Source organism: Montipora capricornis, chromosome 6 (genome assembly GCF_036669925.1).
Source record: "Montipora capricornis isolate CH-2021 chromosome 6, ASM3666992v2, whole genome shotgun sequence".
Lineage (NCBI taxonomy): Eukaryota > Metazoa > Cnidaria > Anthozoa > Scleractinia > Acroporidae > Montipora > Montipora capricornis.
The window spans coordinates 14,214,406-14,231,905 of NC_090888.1; the positions used below are offsets into that span (position 1 = coordinate 14,214,406).

Below are 17,500 nucleotides of genomic sequence, written 5' to 3' on the forward strand. Positions count from 1 at the left end.
TGTTGGTAATTTACTTATTTGCTAAATTTAAGAGTATGGTATTACTATTAACAGTTTAGAATAAACTGACTTACCAGACAGTTGCTGAAAGTGCTCTAAAGGTTTTTCTCATAGTAGTTTCCTCTTTTAAAGTTTCTGTGTTGCTTTGTATGGTTTACATTTATATTACTTTCATCAACGTTGTTTAGAAATCATGTTATGTAAAACCATGATGAATCAAACTCTTTGTTTCCCTGAAAACCCGGGGATGATGGTAGCCTTACTTGCTGTTATTACCAGTCCTCAGGTTAAGCCATGGCAATCAGAAGTGCTTTGTTGAACATCAATGTATCTTCCAATAGACCTTTTTGGCTTGTACAAACCTCCGGAGTATTATCACATGATCTGTATTGGAAAACAAAATGTACAAGCCGAAAAGGTCTATTGTAGATCATTGTATTTAGTCTGACTCATCTTACCAACTCTTGAGTTTTATCTGCACAAAATATTTGCTCTTGTTGTTGTTGTTATTGCTCTTGACATTCTGAAGTAGGCTGCCCCAGTTTGCAATTCCCTTGGTTTAAGTTGTTAGAATGATTGGCTATCAATGAGGAGTGCCATGTACATACGTGCCAACTCTCCCGGATTATCCGGGAGTCTCCCGGATACGGAACGAATCTCCCGGTCTCCCGTACGGGTCATTAAATCTCCCGGATAAAAACGACTCTGAACCTTTTACAGACGTTTCTCCATTCTAGACTCAAATTGCATCCCCAAGTTTAAAAAAAAAATCGATATTTTCAAACTCGTTTCATTGTTTCTTAATGCAATTCTTCATCTCTGAGTTTCAAACACACGTTAATAGGACTAAACAAAGGACTTCCTTTAGCTATCATAGCCATATAACCGATTGTTTGATTGGATCTCCGATTAACCAATAAAAATTCTTGTCATAAGTACCCTGTTTTCCCGCAAATTCACAATGGCGTCAGAATATTCTTGTATTCTGAAGGAGCTGCTGGGGGACGGGTGGGTGCGTTTAAGGCAAGGGGGGGGGGGGAGAGAAGGGGAGGGGGAGTGGGTAGGTTGATCGAGGGGGGAGGGGAGTGGAGACCGGCTGAAAAAATCTCCAGATTTTAGATCTCCATAGGTTGGCATCTCTGCATGTATCCTCAACATCAGATGTTGGAATTTTGTTCTATGTTAGCTGGGGGATTTAGCTTTGTGAAGTCATGTTTGTAGGACAAATTGTAATACAATCGTGAGTGACCTTTTTTAAAATTTCTCTAGAGTTTTAAGAAAATTCAGATTTGACTAATTGATTCTGCATTTAGACAGGCCATCTACTACTTGAGAGCTCATGGATGAAATATCTCGTTTCAGTTAGTCACTGTTTTCATCACTTACATCTCAAACTACAACTTTTTTTCTTTGATTCACCTGTCTTGCTGATTTTAAATTTCTAAAATATTTGCTGATATGAGCAGCAGCCTTCAACTTTTTTTCTTTGATTTACATGTCTTGCTAATTTTGCATTTCTTAAATATTTGCTGATATGAGCAGCAGTATTCAAGTTAGCTTTTGCCTCTTTCCTTTCTTTAAATTTGGTCGATGCCACTTTTGAGCGGCTTCTGTGTACAGGTTAAAGACAAAGCAGCCCTTTATGTGTTATGAAGTAGTACAACCGATGACAACAGAGACCACACTTTCCGACAGCACATTCGCAAAAAACTTTCTTAGGAACACTGTCGATGAACAAGACAGTAGCAGTTCGTATGACTTCAGAACAAAAATTCTTTAATATGCTTGACTTGATAAATAACTAACTACCATCCCTGAAAACCTTGTTGGTTTTCATTCGTCTTGAAGAAAAGATTCGATGAGCTTTGCGAAATTGTCCTATCATTCCCTGTCGTCTATTAGACTGATTTCTCGTGATAACGTCTATTGAAATCTTAGGAAAGAGGGAAGTATTGCATTTCCATCCAGCTGTTGGTAGTGGGATCTCCAATCGAAAGGGTTGTCGCCTTAAAGCTCTTCTTGACAGAGATTGTCGAACAAAGCCGGGTCATCTTTAAATGGTAATAATTTTTGAAACAATCAGTTCACTTTTAGTCCCGGAGACTATTACCAAGTTCTCCCAAGTTTTTTGTGCTGAGCGATTCAAGACAATCATCATTTATGATTTTTTTAATGCTGCAAAAACCATTTTGGGCGAGTCTTCTTTCATATTTCCGCCATCTTTTTTCACTTCCGTCCGGCAAAACCGATAACTAGTGCCAGGCTCCCACCGAATGAAATCAGGCAATATTCTTCGGAACAGATTCCGCAGTTATGTTTGGCCGGGGGTCTCTTTACCTATTCGCAAAATAAATGTTTTTTTGCGATTGATACAACATTTTGTTCACCTCAGTGTCGCACGGGTCCGTCTGTAAACAGCACTCGACCAAGAGAGCAACCTTTATAGTCCACGTACTGATTTCCGCATACACACTACCGACTTTAACTGAAGCCAACCTCGTTCCCAGGGTCTTCTCGGCATTCAATATGGCGGCTGGTCTTGAGAAAAAGCCTCTTACGCAGACTTTAGAAGTAAGGATTGCGTGACGAGCCAAAACACTCTACGTGTGTGTTGAATCCATCCGGCCATGCTGGCTTGGACTGCGACAACAAGAGTTCGAGGACTTTAATATAAAAGATGCAAATATACGTAGAGTTTAAGTTTATGCCAAAAGTGTTTCCGTTCTTTCCCATAACAATTTTTCCACCCTAGTGTTTGACTTGATTCGCGTTAATTGTTGATTTCAGTTTACAGTGTCCCTAATTAGTGCTCCAGCGCCAAAATGACTAGACACTTAAATAAAGTTCCTTTCCTTTCCTTTCCTTTCCTTCCTTTCCCTTTTGAAATTCGTGAAGTAAAGTATAATTTTGAGATAAAATCTCTACTCTTACTTTCTCTAGCCCAGTCGATGTTGTAACTGAGCATTTCTGTGTACGTGACAATATTTTGACACGGAATAAGAGTACCCAAGGGCCTTTCAAAAAATGTTTATCTGGGTCAGTACAAACCTAGTTTTGTTCTATACTCCGTTTTTGAAAACTCAGTCCTTGCTTCATACCTAGTCCGCAGTCCGCGTTTTATACTGATCGTACAACATACAAACGTTTTGCAATTTCAACTAAAACTTTCAGTGAGCTATTGCTCGTACAATACAATACAATACATACTTAATTGACCGCTCCCCATAGGGGCTTTTCAGGGCCAATGAAACAATTAACGAAACAACAGAACACAACAACAACAACAACTGTTAAGAATCCCAACTGGCCGGAGGCAAGTCAGTTGGCTATTTACAAGTGCAGCTGGGAAGCTTAACCAGGGACTACCAGGAACAAATTCATTGAGTGGTCAGAGCGGGTCTTGAACCCCGGATCTCCGGATCTCAAGGCAAGCGCCCTAAACCACTGGGCCACACTGCCTCGTCGTTTTGAGAAGCCAAAAAAGTATCCACTTTAACGCTATGGTTGATAATTATGGCGCGAAAGCTTTTTTCACCATTCTCATGTAGGACTTCAATTCACGTGGTTATTTCGTTGCTCTGAGCCTTCTTCACAGTGTTTTGTATTCAGTCCGCGTTTTATACCTGGTCCGCAGTCCAACGTTTTTAATATACTGACCGTTCTTCTGGTGAGTTCCTTCCTCACGAGAGCCAGTGATAGCCCCGGAAACGCGTCACGTGCCATATTGCGGAACTTATCGCCAGTGAAGCTTCCTGCTTATTGGTTGTCACATCTCTTTTGCCAGGTGTTATGTTCACGTGATCGCGTGACCATGACAGACGCTTCTGATCAGATCAGTGTCATAAGAGATATTTGGGGAGGAATGGAGGCGATCCATAATTTTTTTATCCTTCCTGACCCATGTCGTTTTACTTTACAGGACTAATACGACGAGAAAAGTGAAGACCATTGAGAGGGAAACTTTTCCGCCACAAAAAAGTGAACGCTATTTTTGCGATTCTCAATCCCCCAGCGGACCCTAACTAAATATCACCTTCGTTGACGTCATCCACCTTACACACCCATTCCAGGAATAAAGGAGGAAGTTCTTCACTTTCAGTTTCGTTTTGAAGGCCTCCAAGGTCTCCAAGAGCTTTCTGTTCGCAGATTATTAAGATCGCTCTCGAAAGAAGAAAACATCCACTGCATTTTGTACAAGGTAATCGTGTTCAACTAACAAATTTCCACTTCTAGACTTCTGTATTTGTTGTAATGAATCTCGTGCAAACTGGAGTATGTTGTTTTTCAAGAAACGCTGTGTTGATCATTGTTTCAACCAACTGTTCTCCCAAATTGAGAAGACAGTATTGTAACAAAATGCGCGTTTGTACGGAGAAAGCGGAGTTAACTTTCAAACGGAGTGTAATATGTCATAACTGGGCTGGAGACAGCACATATTGAACGTAGGAATTTGAAGTGAATTACTAGACACTTTTACAAGCAGAGTTAATAATTTTGTTGTATTGAGCTAGAATTGTCTACGACCGAGTGTGTGGGTTTTTCAGGGTTGGTTTGGATTCAAAAGAAATGAAGTGAGGAGAACTGAAGGCAGCATGCAGCGTCACCATGCAATTGAAGCTTTTAAATTGAGAATTTAGGTGAGTTCATCAATTCCCCTCTTCCGCACGTTTCTTTAAGCTTAATTACGATCACCCAATCTCATGACATGTTCCAGCAGCGACTTCCATGCTGAAGCCAAACAGCTGACTTAGCCATTTAATTTCTTATGCTGAATTTTATTAATGTACAGTACGGCAGTTACTGCAGTTATATCTGAGCGACACATTTACACGTATTTACATTCACTCATGGAATAAAAATATTTTTGGTTGAACGATAATCTCACTGAATTTTCGCCGGAAAAAATTCGCATCATGAGTGCCTTAATCAATACTGTAGCCCCTTACAAACAACTACATAAAAACCATGACAATCTTTGTGGAAGCAAACAATGGACATTAAATTAGCTGACCCTTTGAAGGTGTTGGACAAAACACTGACCCCCAGTCCATGGACTACCCAAATGGACTACCCTATAAATACTATTTCAAATGAGTACTGTTGGTCTATATGTAAGCTGCATCTCAAGCAGTGCTTACCTAAGCCTAAACACCCATTTTAAACAGTGTTGATCAACAGCATTTAAGTCTAAGCAGCCATTTTAAAAAGGTTAGCTTTCGATAATGTTATTGTTGTGATGGCCAATTACATCATGTAAGTGAAGTGAAACCGGTGCAATTCTTGGATTTAGCTGCATGTCACCATGCGCACGAAAATAAACAAGGTATGTGCAATGAAAGTATAATTTTATAATCAGTTCAGTTTTTTCAATAGCGCTTATTCAAAATAGTATTTTTAGGAGTTAGTCCATTTTAGGGTAGTTCATTTGGGTAGTTCATGGAGTGGGGTCAGTGTTTTGTCCACCACCCCCTTGGAAGATGTTCTGTTGAATGTGTTGGATGGATGTGACGCTTAGGTTTTTTAGCATTCTAAGAATCTGGGACAAAATTGTTCAGACTTTCTTAACTAATCCATGTTTTTAACTAGAAAAGCTTTTCATCTTTTGTTGCCACTTGCATGAGGGAAATCTTGATATCATGCCTCCCCCTTGAATCCCACAATGGGCTAATTATGCCCATCTTCCTTAACAGCATTGAGTGGGATTATGTGGTGGGGGAGGGGTCATTCATTGCCTTCTTTTCAAGGTATGGTCTAGGGCCCAGTTCCTGGAAAGAGAAATAAATTATACCAGGTATAACAGTTACTCCAAGGATATACCTGCTATTCTAATGGGGATAACAGGTATTCCTGTATTTATCCCTGGAGTAGAGTTACTACACCTTTCAGGGTTAAGCCTCGACTGTTTTTCCACAATTTTAGATCTGTGATGTAGCTACCCTGCCCTTAAGACTTGTTTAAAGGAATATCGTAGTTAGGGAATTTGAAAATGGGCTTTCCTGAAAGGACTTTGTCGAGGTCTGTGATGTGTTTGCAAAGCGTCAGTGTTAAAGATATTGTATCAATTATTAAGGGCCTGTTAATGTGGAGAAAAGTTGTTTGAGGCAAGAGTGTTCACCCTTCCAGCCAAGTCAACTTAAGCAAAGTGACCCTTTTGTCCAAATCAAGAGCTGCCTATCTCAGTTTCAATTATCAGAAGACTGAGAAGACAGTGCTTGTGCATACTCCCATTATCTTGTCTTCACTGAGTCGACTCACGAGGTGAGCCAAAGTGTTTACACGTGGGTGACTGTGACGAATCTCGCACCACAACAGTGAGTCCTCTTCAATGCAAAACACAGCGCACGAGCAAACTCAAGAAAACATGTAATACCAAACTAATATTTCAAGCATTTATTAAAATAATTTACACTGATTTGCATTTCTCCAGGTTACTGCGTCTGCTCTTTGAAAGTTGTTTCTCATTGGCATTCCATTCTTTGGTTCTGGCAACTTTCTAGTGCTCAGCACAACTTACTTCCCTGGACAAATGACTTTTTGCTGTGAATCTCAAGCTCGCCTCTGCTGAAGACCAACTTTTTAGCAGCAGATCTTGCTTCCCCCGACAAATGACTTTTTGCTGTGAATCTCAAGCTCACCTCTGCTGAAGACCAACTTTTTAGCAGCAGAACTTGCTTCCCCCGACAAATGACTCTTTTCCATGAACCTTTAAGGGGCTGCCTCTGCTGAAGACTTCAGTAGTGTCAACTGTGCAGTTTCAAAGTTTCCCTCTTACCGCATGAACACACACCACACCCACCAACTTTTTCAGCAACTCTTTTGAACCCTCCGATTTCAAATCCTTTTCAAATGCCAGGGTTCTAGTGATTAGAACAACTATTGCAAGAGTCTCCTAATTAACAGCTATTACTGCTTACATTTTCAATGGCTTTAGAGATTTGTACTAGTAAATATATTTGCAATGGTTCCTGACTACAAGTACTTTACAGTGTTAATTATGTAATGAGTAACAAGTTATGAACTCGTATTAAAAGAGATTTCTTAAAACATAAAACTATAAAAGTTAGAGATAACAAGTTAAACCGACGTTTCGGAGTAGACATCACTCCATTATCAAGGTAAAAATGTTCTATGATGCTAAAATTACAGTATTAAAAACGATTGACGCTAAGAATTAACATAATAAGCACGTGCGAAATTGGCTATAAGAATACTTTAGCACGAATGGAACTGCTTAAACGCTTTGAGGTGCTCAAAAAATGTAAAAACAAATTTGATTGCTTAGTGTTTGAAATGTTATTTATAAGAACACTTAAGCCTAGCCTCAATGTGCAATCGGATTCCATTCGTGCTAAAGTATTCTTATAGCCAATTTCGCACGTGCTTATTATGTTAATTCTTAGCGTCAATCGTTTTTAATACTGTAATTTTAGCATCATAGAACATTTTTACCTTGATAATGGAGTGATGTCTACTCCGAAACGTCGGTTTAACTTGTTATCTCTAACTTTTATAGTTTTAAGTTATGAACTACACCGCAAATCACGTCCTGCAGTATAAATACTGAAACAAAAGAAATCTGCATCGTAGAAGAAATTACCATTGGGATGTAATTGTGCATTCCATGAAAATGACCCTACCATCGAAAAAGGGTGACCCAGCTACAGACTGTAGGATGGTCACCCTCCTTGCCAATCCAACTTTTTTTGTCATGTACTAAAACTGTTTGCCGGGTTTTGAGGGATGTGTATTCATAAAAAGTTGGCTTGCTCATGGTAGCGCAACTTACAGGCAGGTGACCCTAATCTACCCTGAACAACTTTTATCCATATAAACAGGGTCTAAGAAGAACTTTTTTTGTATTTTAATTGAATGCAGTCCACCAAAAATAATTTTTACATTACAATATCAAAATTAATGGAGTATCACATTTTAAAGGTGAATGCTTAACTTGTCTCTGCTGTAGTGATGAAATCTCACACTGCTAATTTTTTAATTTCATTCTTGAGAGGGGGAAGGTTTTTAACTATGCTAAGATATGATTTCCAGATTTTTCTGAATAAAAAACTAAAGAGCTATTGGTTATTGCAGGTAAACCAAAGCAGATATTCTAATTAAGACTTTGTAATCCTAAACATTATGTTGTGTCTGGCATTTTTCTTGCTTGGATAATATATTAATTTTGCTTGTGCTGTATTAACATCACCTTAATTACGTGTTCCAGTAAATGCACATGGTTCAGATAATTTTGAAAGTAATCTTCATAAATATTTTTGTCATAATTCGTAATTTTGTAATTAGTGCTCTATTCTGGAATTTTAATAGTGCTGTCTCATTTTTGTCTAACGTAAATTTTACTGACTGGCTCACTGCACGAAACACTAAAGGTTAATTATTATCAATCTACTGTATATCATCAAAACATGAGTAATCTTAATCCATTTTTTCTCTGTTCTGATTTCTTATAGACTTCTTGCGGCCACCTGTTTTCTGGGGGAAAGATTCTTCAACATAAAATTTTCTTGGGCATGATGTCACAGCGACAACCAGAAATTTTTAGGTAATTAAGTTAAAATGCAAATTGCGTACAGATCTGAGCATCACCTCAATTTCATATCTATGTTGTAGTTCACTTTTGACTGCTGGTACAACTTGTTTTTGAACTGGTACAAAATAGTTTGAACTGGTACAATTATTTTAATTGTACTGGTTTATTGTTGTCAACTGTCTAAAAAAGGTACTTTCTTTTTTTCGGGGGCGTAGTTAAAAAAACAGGGGGCTTGGTTTTTTGGGGGGTCTAAAAAGGAATGCAATATTCCTTTCTTCCGTTCTACTTCTCCTACCCCTTCCCGATCTTCCCCATTACCTCTATCCTACCCCACCCCTCTTTTTCAGTTCTATCCCCCTCCTTACCTTCCAAGTAGCCCCCTCCTTGAATACCCTTATGCCCACTCCCTCTACAACACCCCTCACAAACTTTTGACACTAATCTACTCACCCGAACTTGCACCCCTACCTCTGGATCTGTGGCCCACTCTCCTATCCACTTGACCACACAAACACATCATGCAAATTCCCCATAATAATTTATAATTAAATATTTTATTATTCATCGCAGGCCACTCTCAGTCTTAACTTTTATTCACATTTAGACACCAGAGCCACTTGTGGTAAATATATCAGTAATAAATTGGCAGACTTGAGCAAATTATGCAATAGCGTAAATTAAATACTATTAGCTTTCTGTAGAGGAATTGAAAAGACTCACTTTACAACTTTAGAAAGAAAAAACAAAGATGCAACTCTGCCTTTCAGGAAAGGAGGATCGATCTGAGCCGAAACAAGTAACAAAATGGGAACATCAGATGATAACTCAAAACACATGGGCTTTATACAGAAAAGGCAAACTCTTCACAGGAAACAACAAGAAAGTAGTCTGAAAACAGGAAGTGTTTCAATTCTTGTCCCACGCACACCTGGGCTTCTGATAGGATGCGGAAAAAAAATTAAAAATTATGCGGAAATTTTCGAATTCGCCATGTTATGCGTAAACATGCGTTGATTATGCGGAAATTACACTGGATTATGTGGACATTTAAACAATTTATAGAACTAATAATTAGGTCCGTCCAAAGTATTTACATGCTTATGGTGAATCAGGACTTGAAAGTGCGACCAATACAGTCGCATTTCCGACTGAATTTGTTCCCTTTCGATTAAGATATCTGGAGGAGTCACCAATTTGTGACCAGCTTTAACTGTTAAAATAAAAGAAAGGCCTAGCAATTGGCATTTTGCCGAAACTTTTACTAAGATAAATAAAGCGATAAAAAAAATATTTTGTTTCTCAACATGGAATTTTGTTTCAATTTGGAGATACACATATGCAGCAAAATTGTAACCACGATCCATTTCCTCGATCATCCACCATTTTCAGCGGTTTTTTACACATAGGTATTGTGGGCTCCTATTTTGTTTTGTACAACTTCATCGCAATGATTGTCCCTACTTTTACAAAATTAATCATGCAATTTAATTTTGCGACTATAACTTGCGGCAAACTTATCATATAGATCTTTTGCATCTTTTTAAAGAATTTCAAGCTTAGGGTATGAACATTAATTATGAAAACGGTTTAACTTTTGTCCAGGCTCATTGCCAAAAAATGCGTGGAAACTGCTTACGAACTTTCATCTTGTGAACAAAATGGCATGTTTTCTTCACTGTCTTCAATGTTCAGGAAACTAAGCGTTTCAAAACAGTCACAATCTCGTTGGCTTTTAATTATGTTTCTGAGGATGGTAAGCGGCTGCTTTGTAACTACATGTAATATCAGGCATTTCTTCTGTTTTATGCGGAAAATATCATAATTATGCGGAGGATGCAGATTTTGGGAAATTATGTGGATCCGCATCGCCACATCCTGTCAGATGCCATGGCACACAGTTGTCTTTCTCACAGAGGACACCAGTAGGAAAAAGTGCCTTCAAGAAATTATGCACAAACCAGCCTGAAAGTTGTTAACACATTCGTCAAAAATAATGCACTTATTCCATGTATAGAAAATGCCAACCAATCAATGGCAGCTCCAACAGTCCTCTCTTTGATAGAGACTGACTGAATGGTTGCTTTTGCGAAAATTGAAAAATAGTGAAAAACCATTCTGCTCGAGTAGTGACCAAATTTAGAAAAATCTCATCACTTTACATGTCCTCGAAGTTTTAATTAGATCTGTGCAGTGGTACTAATTTAAAATGTTATTATAATTATTCCAAAGGAATTTCCTTTACATCAGCTAGCTTGTAATGCTTGTAAACAGGCCATTTTGCAAAATCACAGAGGAATTTCAAAGTTAATGTTTTCGAGTGATAACCTCTGAGCCCTCGGTCTCTGTGTCCTGCTCCTATCACATGGTTGCTTCTTTGAAGCCACATGTCCTGTAATCCGAAGGCATTTCATTTCTGAATCAGTCTGTCTTTGTCGCGTGGAGTAATTACTATTTTCAGAGGTTATTCTGTGAGCTCTTTAGTTTACTGTAAGGAGTACCTTTACTGTTTACAACTTTTATTATGGCGTGCCCGCATGGCAATTCGTAAGCCACAGGCCCTCGCCATCGTCGTTGGGAAAATCTCACTTCACTGTTGACGGAAGTTCTTCGTCTTCGTCTTCACGCTCTCTATCTGCCCATAACTGGCAGCAAAGCTGCAGAACTGATTTCCCGCTTCCCTGTTTCTCGAGTCGATTCTGCGTGTTTCAGAAGGAGTCAAATGAAGCTTTCCAAAAATCATGCAAGGTGGTCGACTTCCCGCCAATGCAAAACTCAAACACTGATCCATCCGGTATATTGTTGTTCGTCACTCCCTATTGGCCAAATGCCGATGTTTGACAACCCTGGACAACCGTTTGATCTTTGACTGCTGAATTTACTGTGGTGATAGTAGTTTCAATCCTCCGCTTGTTAGTTAAGTGTTTGATCTTTGACTTCAGAATTTATCATGGCCTTAGACGTTCAACTCCTCTGCCTGTTATTTTACTGTTTGATCTTTTACTGCTGAATTTGTTGTGGCTAAAGAAAACAATTTCTCAGATTGTTATTTTAGTGTTTGACCTCTGAGTCTGGAATTTATTGTGGCCTTACAAGTTTAATTCCTTTGAGTGTTATGTTCGGGTTGGATCTTTGACTGCTGAATTAATGTATTGTGGCCATAGAATTATTCCCCCTTTTTGGGTTTGCTCTTTGACTGCTGATTTTATGGTGGCCATAAAAAAATAATTTCTGCAATTGTTATTTTAGTGTTGGACCTTAAAGTTCTGATTTATTGTGGCCTTACAAGTTTAATTCCTCTGATTGTCATTTTAGTGTTTTGATCTTTGCCTTGTGGATCTATTGTGGCCCTAAATTCCCCTTCTTGTATGTTTAATCCCTCTGCTTGTTATTTTTAATTAGTCTTTGATCTTTGACTGCTGAATCTCTTGTGGCCTTAGAAGTTTTCTTTGTTTAATGTCAGTGTTTGATCTTTGACTGCTGAATTTCTTGTGTCCATAGGAGTTTTTATTCCTTGGATGGTTATTTTAGTGTTTGGTCTTAATTTGACGGCTGAATTTATTGTAGCCTTAGAAGTTTAATTATTCCTTTTATTGTTACTTTAAATAGTGCTTGATCTTGGACTGCCACAATGTATTGTGGTGATAAAAGTTTAATTCCTCCGATTGTTCTTATAGTGTTTGATCTTTGACTGCTGATTTATTGTGGCCATAGAAGTTTAATTCCTCACTCATTATTGGTCAATCAAACTCAACGGTCTGTGCTGTCACCACCCTGAGAGACTACATGCTTCAAATATCAACACAAGGACCTGCCCAGCCCCTCTTCCAGTTTGCAGATGGATGTTCTCCCACCCACTAACTCCCTTACTAGTAATTTGTGAGCCCTCCTACACGTCATTGGAATGAACAGTACCTACTATGCCTCTCACAGCTTTCACATTAGAGCTGCATTCACAGCTGGTTCCGCTGGGCTACCTGATTGGCTGATTAAGTCCTTGGTCATTGGAAATCTGATACCTACCAGGGCTGCATCTTGACGCCAACGAAAACAAACTTACAAGTGCGGCAGAATCTAGCTTCTTGTCCTGACTTTTAAACACTAATAATGTTTGTTGTCTGTTTACTTGTACAACTGCTTGACAAACTTGCTGTCTCTTGGGACTAGGACACTACAGGGTTTATCCTTGTTTTTAGTTCATATTTTTGGATTCTACTTTCACTGCTCTCTTCTTCAAACAAAAAGAAAGGGGATTGATAATTACCATGCAGTGCTGGAAATAATTTTTCTTTATTCACCTGACATATGTCCTTTCAAATCTTCCTTTTGGTCGGACATTTGACTGACAACGCCTTGTACTGTAGAAGATAACTCAAGATGTGCTGGTGAGATGTTTGGTCATCATGTCGGATCATAATGTGAAATTGGCTGGACATTTTCAAAAATTGGTCAGACAATGTCCAATGACCGACTGTTATTTCCAGCACTGATTACTGTACATCGTTTTAGGACTTAATTAAGCGGGCCTGATCCTCTCCACCCCATTGCCCCAAATTTCTCGGTCTTTTTCCTCCCCTTGGGCCATCAAGGGCCTCGCTCCTGTTTCTTCTTGTAGTTTTGTAGTGAAGGGGTCTTTAGGATCAGCCTCAGCACAGGGTACCCTGCACGTTGCTCAGGTTTTGGGCGGGAAATTGCTGCCTGTGGCACCCCTTCAGCCCTGTGCTGAAGCCCCGTCAGGGAGGGGGCATGTTGTTCTACTCCTGGACGGGGTTAACTTGGCCCCCGGACATTATGCCAGCCACCATGCCTGCCTTGCAGCACAGGCATGAGGCACCCCCTCAGTGTGGCCACATTTGCCGAGGCCCCTCATGCGGTCCCTCCGGTTGGTGGTTTCATCCGAGCCTTGCTGGCATATTCCCTGCCCAACTGGGCCCACATATTGTGTTCTGTGTCGTTTTTTGCAAGTAATAACATTAATTGATATCGTAACAGTACAAAATAACAATAACATTGTAACGTTATTGTGATGTGGTTACTTTCTGGTAGTCGTATACTGGCCTTGTTACTTGAAAATCTGAGAGACAAATTATGTAATTAACAACTTTTATTATATGACTAGCTCCGTGAGCGGGCAAGATGAACCAAATCGCGCGCTCTGATTGGCTACCCGAGCGGGCAAGATGGAGCGATACTGCCCGCTCGGGATTTCTCGCTTGGTCCCGCAAGATCAAAGATCATTTTTTGGTGTTTTAAGTCATATAATAAATCCTTTATTGACCAAGATTGTTCGGTCAAGATGACTGGATATTGGCCTCGTTCTTTTTTTGCGTGTTTATGGACCTCGACTTCGTCTAGGTCCATAAACACGCAAAAAAAAAACTTGGCCAATATCCAGTCATCTTGACCTCACGCTTGGTCAATAACCCATACATATTGCCAATTGACTTACTAAAATAAAGAATATAACTTTTTTCCATTACAAAAAGTAGTCCTACTATGTGAAAGACAAAAATGGGTTTAGCTCTAAGCAAGGGCTAACGCTCAAAATGTCACAGAGAGAGCCATGGTTGCGAGTCATGCAAGCCAACAGGGCGAGCTATGCGAGTCATCAAGCAAGTCACACAGTTATTGAAAGCTAACCATTTAAAAATGGGTGCTTAGACTTAGAAACTGTTTATCAGCGCTATTTGAAATGGGTGCTTAGGCTTAAATGCAAAATTCGCATGGAACGCAGATTGTTCAGTCTCAAAACGTCAGCTTTAAAATTTCTTTACAGTTGTCAGTTTACCATATCAACTCACTTGATAAACCCTTTTCTTTATTTCACTGTCCCACCAACTCAGGTGTAAACCCCTTTACCTTACATGTGAAAGAATGCTTTACTTCTAATAACCATTAATTGATATTCTTAACCCAATGACCAAGGCAATGCACAGGCTGTTTTAGACTAAACTCTTCAAGTAAGTTACTTCAATCACTACAAGGCAGGCCAAATCCTTTACCTAGAATGCAGTGTCCAACACTTGCAGACTGTAGACTGATCCTAACTCAAAGTTATTGAAAGGTAACCATTTTAAAATGGGTGCACAGACTTAAATACTGTTTATCAGTGCTAATCAAATGGGTGCTTATACTTAAATACTGTTTATCAGCGCTGTTTGTAGACAGTCTGCAGTATGTCACCTGCAATTGTCGTACACCTCCTGGAAACCTAACTGTTAATAAGACAGTGCATACTGTAACCCTAATAATTAAATTGAAAGCTTAACCCTAATTCCTAAAATTTGGGCAGTTACTGCTAACGTTACGTGAAAGTTATAATCATACTAGAACAAGTGTTTAGGCTTAAATTGTGTAAATTAGTGCTTAACACCACTCATGTTATTCTTGGTCAAACCAGACTGTTAACCCTTTAGTGCCCAAGGGGTCTCCCTTTGACGAGTAAAATCGTCTGGCGTTAGACAGAATAAAATCTATAAGTCACTATTGGGCATTAAAGGGTTAAGGGAGATAGTTTTTTAACCGTTTAGTGCCCAAGGGGTCTCCCTTTGACGAGTAAAATCGTCTGGCGTTAGACAGAGTAAAATCTATAAGTCACTATTGGGCATTAAAGGGTTAAGTATTTCCAACAGGTCTTGCTATATTTCTGTCCTGCTCTGAATGTTCAGCAAACATTATTTTTATTAGTAACCTTCTGAACTAAGTAAATGAATGGCAAACAGCTGTTATCAATGAAAAGTGTTCTTTGTGTTCAACAAGCATTAAACTACTTTCACTGTTTTTGCACCAGTGCAATTAACATTGTACCAGTTCAAATAACTTGTACCAGTTAACTGATTCAAAATATTTGTACCAGATCAAAAGCATGCAAATTGTTGTAAAGTCAAAATTGAACTACAACATCTACATGTATGGTTTAACTGCATTTGAAACTTCAAAACTTATCAAATGACTTGAAAGTTTAATGAAATTATTTTCTATAATTTTTCCTCAAACCTTCAAAATTCCGTTTTCATCTGGATGTCACAAAAATCAGCTCAGCATTGGTTGAAATGCTAAATTCAATTTTTTCAAGTTCAAGTTATTGATTGAGGGCTTGCAAAAGATGTTTGAGCTGTATTTAATGTCTGAAACTAAGAGGTGGTTTGATCAAACTCATTGCCAGACATCTTGACTGCTATTAGTCTTTCAAAATTCAGTATGTCTCGGATTTTTACTACATGCTGGTGGCTAAAAACATCTGAGATGATTAAGAAGGTCCATTAACGAAGGTAAGGTCTTCATCATGAAGGACGAATGGACAGTATTCTGAGAGAAATAAAGGAGGCAGTTTAAAGCAAGGGGTGGAGGGAAAACGTTTTTTTTTTTTTTTAATTTAATTTAAAAATTTAACTCAATAACAGTTATCTAACCAAAATGGATAGCAGCCCTTATGAAAAATAAGGATGGTAGTGGTAGGGAAAACCCCTATACAAGTACATGTTAGTACTAACCTCCACCCAACAAGACAAAATTGAATGTGGTTAATGTAAAAAACACTAACTACACTAAAGGAATTAAATTTTACCAAACTTGTAAGCGTATATAGCAGTAGATGCTTGAGAATCATTTTTGTTTATAAATATCCCTCATTTTGCAGGTATGAATGTTGCAAGGCAGAGTTGTAAATTTAACTGAAAAGACAGGGAAAATTGATCAGAGCTCAGAAGTAAGTTACTGTAATTATGATTAATGAATGATTTGTTTAAAAGTGAATCACTGAATTCTGACAATAATTCTAGCTAATGCAAACAGATTAAAAGAAATATTGACAATGGAACCCATTAGGAACTCGGAAAAATCTGATCCGCAGATGGGATTTGAACCCACGACCTTCCATGATCTTGTCGGATGCTCTAACCACAGGAACTGGAGACTGTGGTAAGCAAGGGTGGAATGTGGGTCTTTGACTTGAGCCGCATCACGCAGCTACAGAGTCAAATAACGACTTACGGCATAGCTCATAACTGCATCGTGCAGTCGCATTAAGGCATATCTGAGATGTGGCCAACCAACCACCCAAGTGAGCAAATGTGAGAATGACATACACATATTAAATGAAATGTTGACAATGGAACCCATTGGGAACTCGGAAATGTCAGAGCCCTCTAGGTTTAAATCCCATCTGGAGCTTGGATTTTTCCGAGTTCCCAATGGGTTCCATTGTCAACATTTTCAATTAATTACAAAAACCCTTTTTGGAATGCAAAACAAAAACATCAGTGCAGCAGTGTCAAGAGATTAGGTAGAAATTTCCCATAGTGCTGGAGCATTGCGATTAAGGACTGTAGCTCTGTAAAATTAGTAGGTGACGGAGCTTCAACGCTGGTAATGGTTGGACCCCCTCAGCGTAAATCACATGACCCAAGAACTAGACCTTCTCCTGCAGGAAACTACACTTGGATAACTTGAGTTGCACTCCATACCTTTCAAGCCTGTAGCTGATTTCGGTGCTCTTGGTCATTCCGTCCCGTAATCAATATGATGGTGATGTAACACACAACACCGTTTATACCCTTGAGAATGGTGTCAATGGTCGATTGATTCATTTGGAAAATCGCCGGAGCACTTTCCACAGCAACTGGGAGACAGTTGTACTAGTAGAGCCCCTTACTGGTGTTGATAGTGAGAAACTGTTTAGAGTGGTCACTCAGAGAAAGCTGTTGATATGCATGCTTTAGATCCAACTGTGTAAAACGTGTTCCTCCTGCCAGAGCACTTAGCAAGTCCAGGGGATTTGGTTGAGGGTATTTGTCAACATCCTAAACTTGATTCGTCTCAGGCCGTTAACCCTAACTTATAGGCGCTCAAAAAATGAAGATGGCTTCAACGGGATGCGAACCCATGACCTCTGTGATGCTAGTGCAATGCTCTAACAAGTGAGTTATGAAGCCAGTCACACGGTGTGGAGCAGGTCAA

General features: G+C 39.1%; 1 protein-coding gene across 1 annotated transcript in view; it reads left to right on the forward strand.

Annotated features, from left to right (window-relative positions):
* Positions 1–3,924: 3,924 nt before the first annotated feature.
* The window catches only part of LOC138051583 (nucleotide-binding oligomerization domain-containing protein 2-like), a 28,350-nt gene continuing 14,774 nt past the window's right edge, over positions 3,925–17,500 (forward strand). Inside the window, exons 1-4 of the mRNA XM_068897817.1 lie at positions 3,925–4,198; positions 4,545–4,637; positions 8,466–8,557; positions 16,182–16,250. The gene's annotated coding sequence lies outside the window, so the exon portion shown is untranslated. The remainder of the gene's footprint in view (positions 4,199–4,544; positions 4,638–8,465; positions 8,558–16,181; positions 16,251–17,500) is intronic.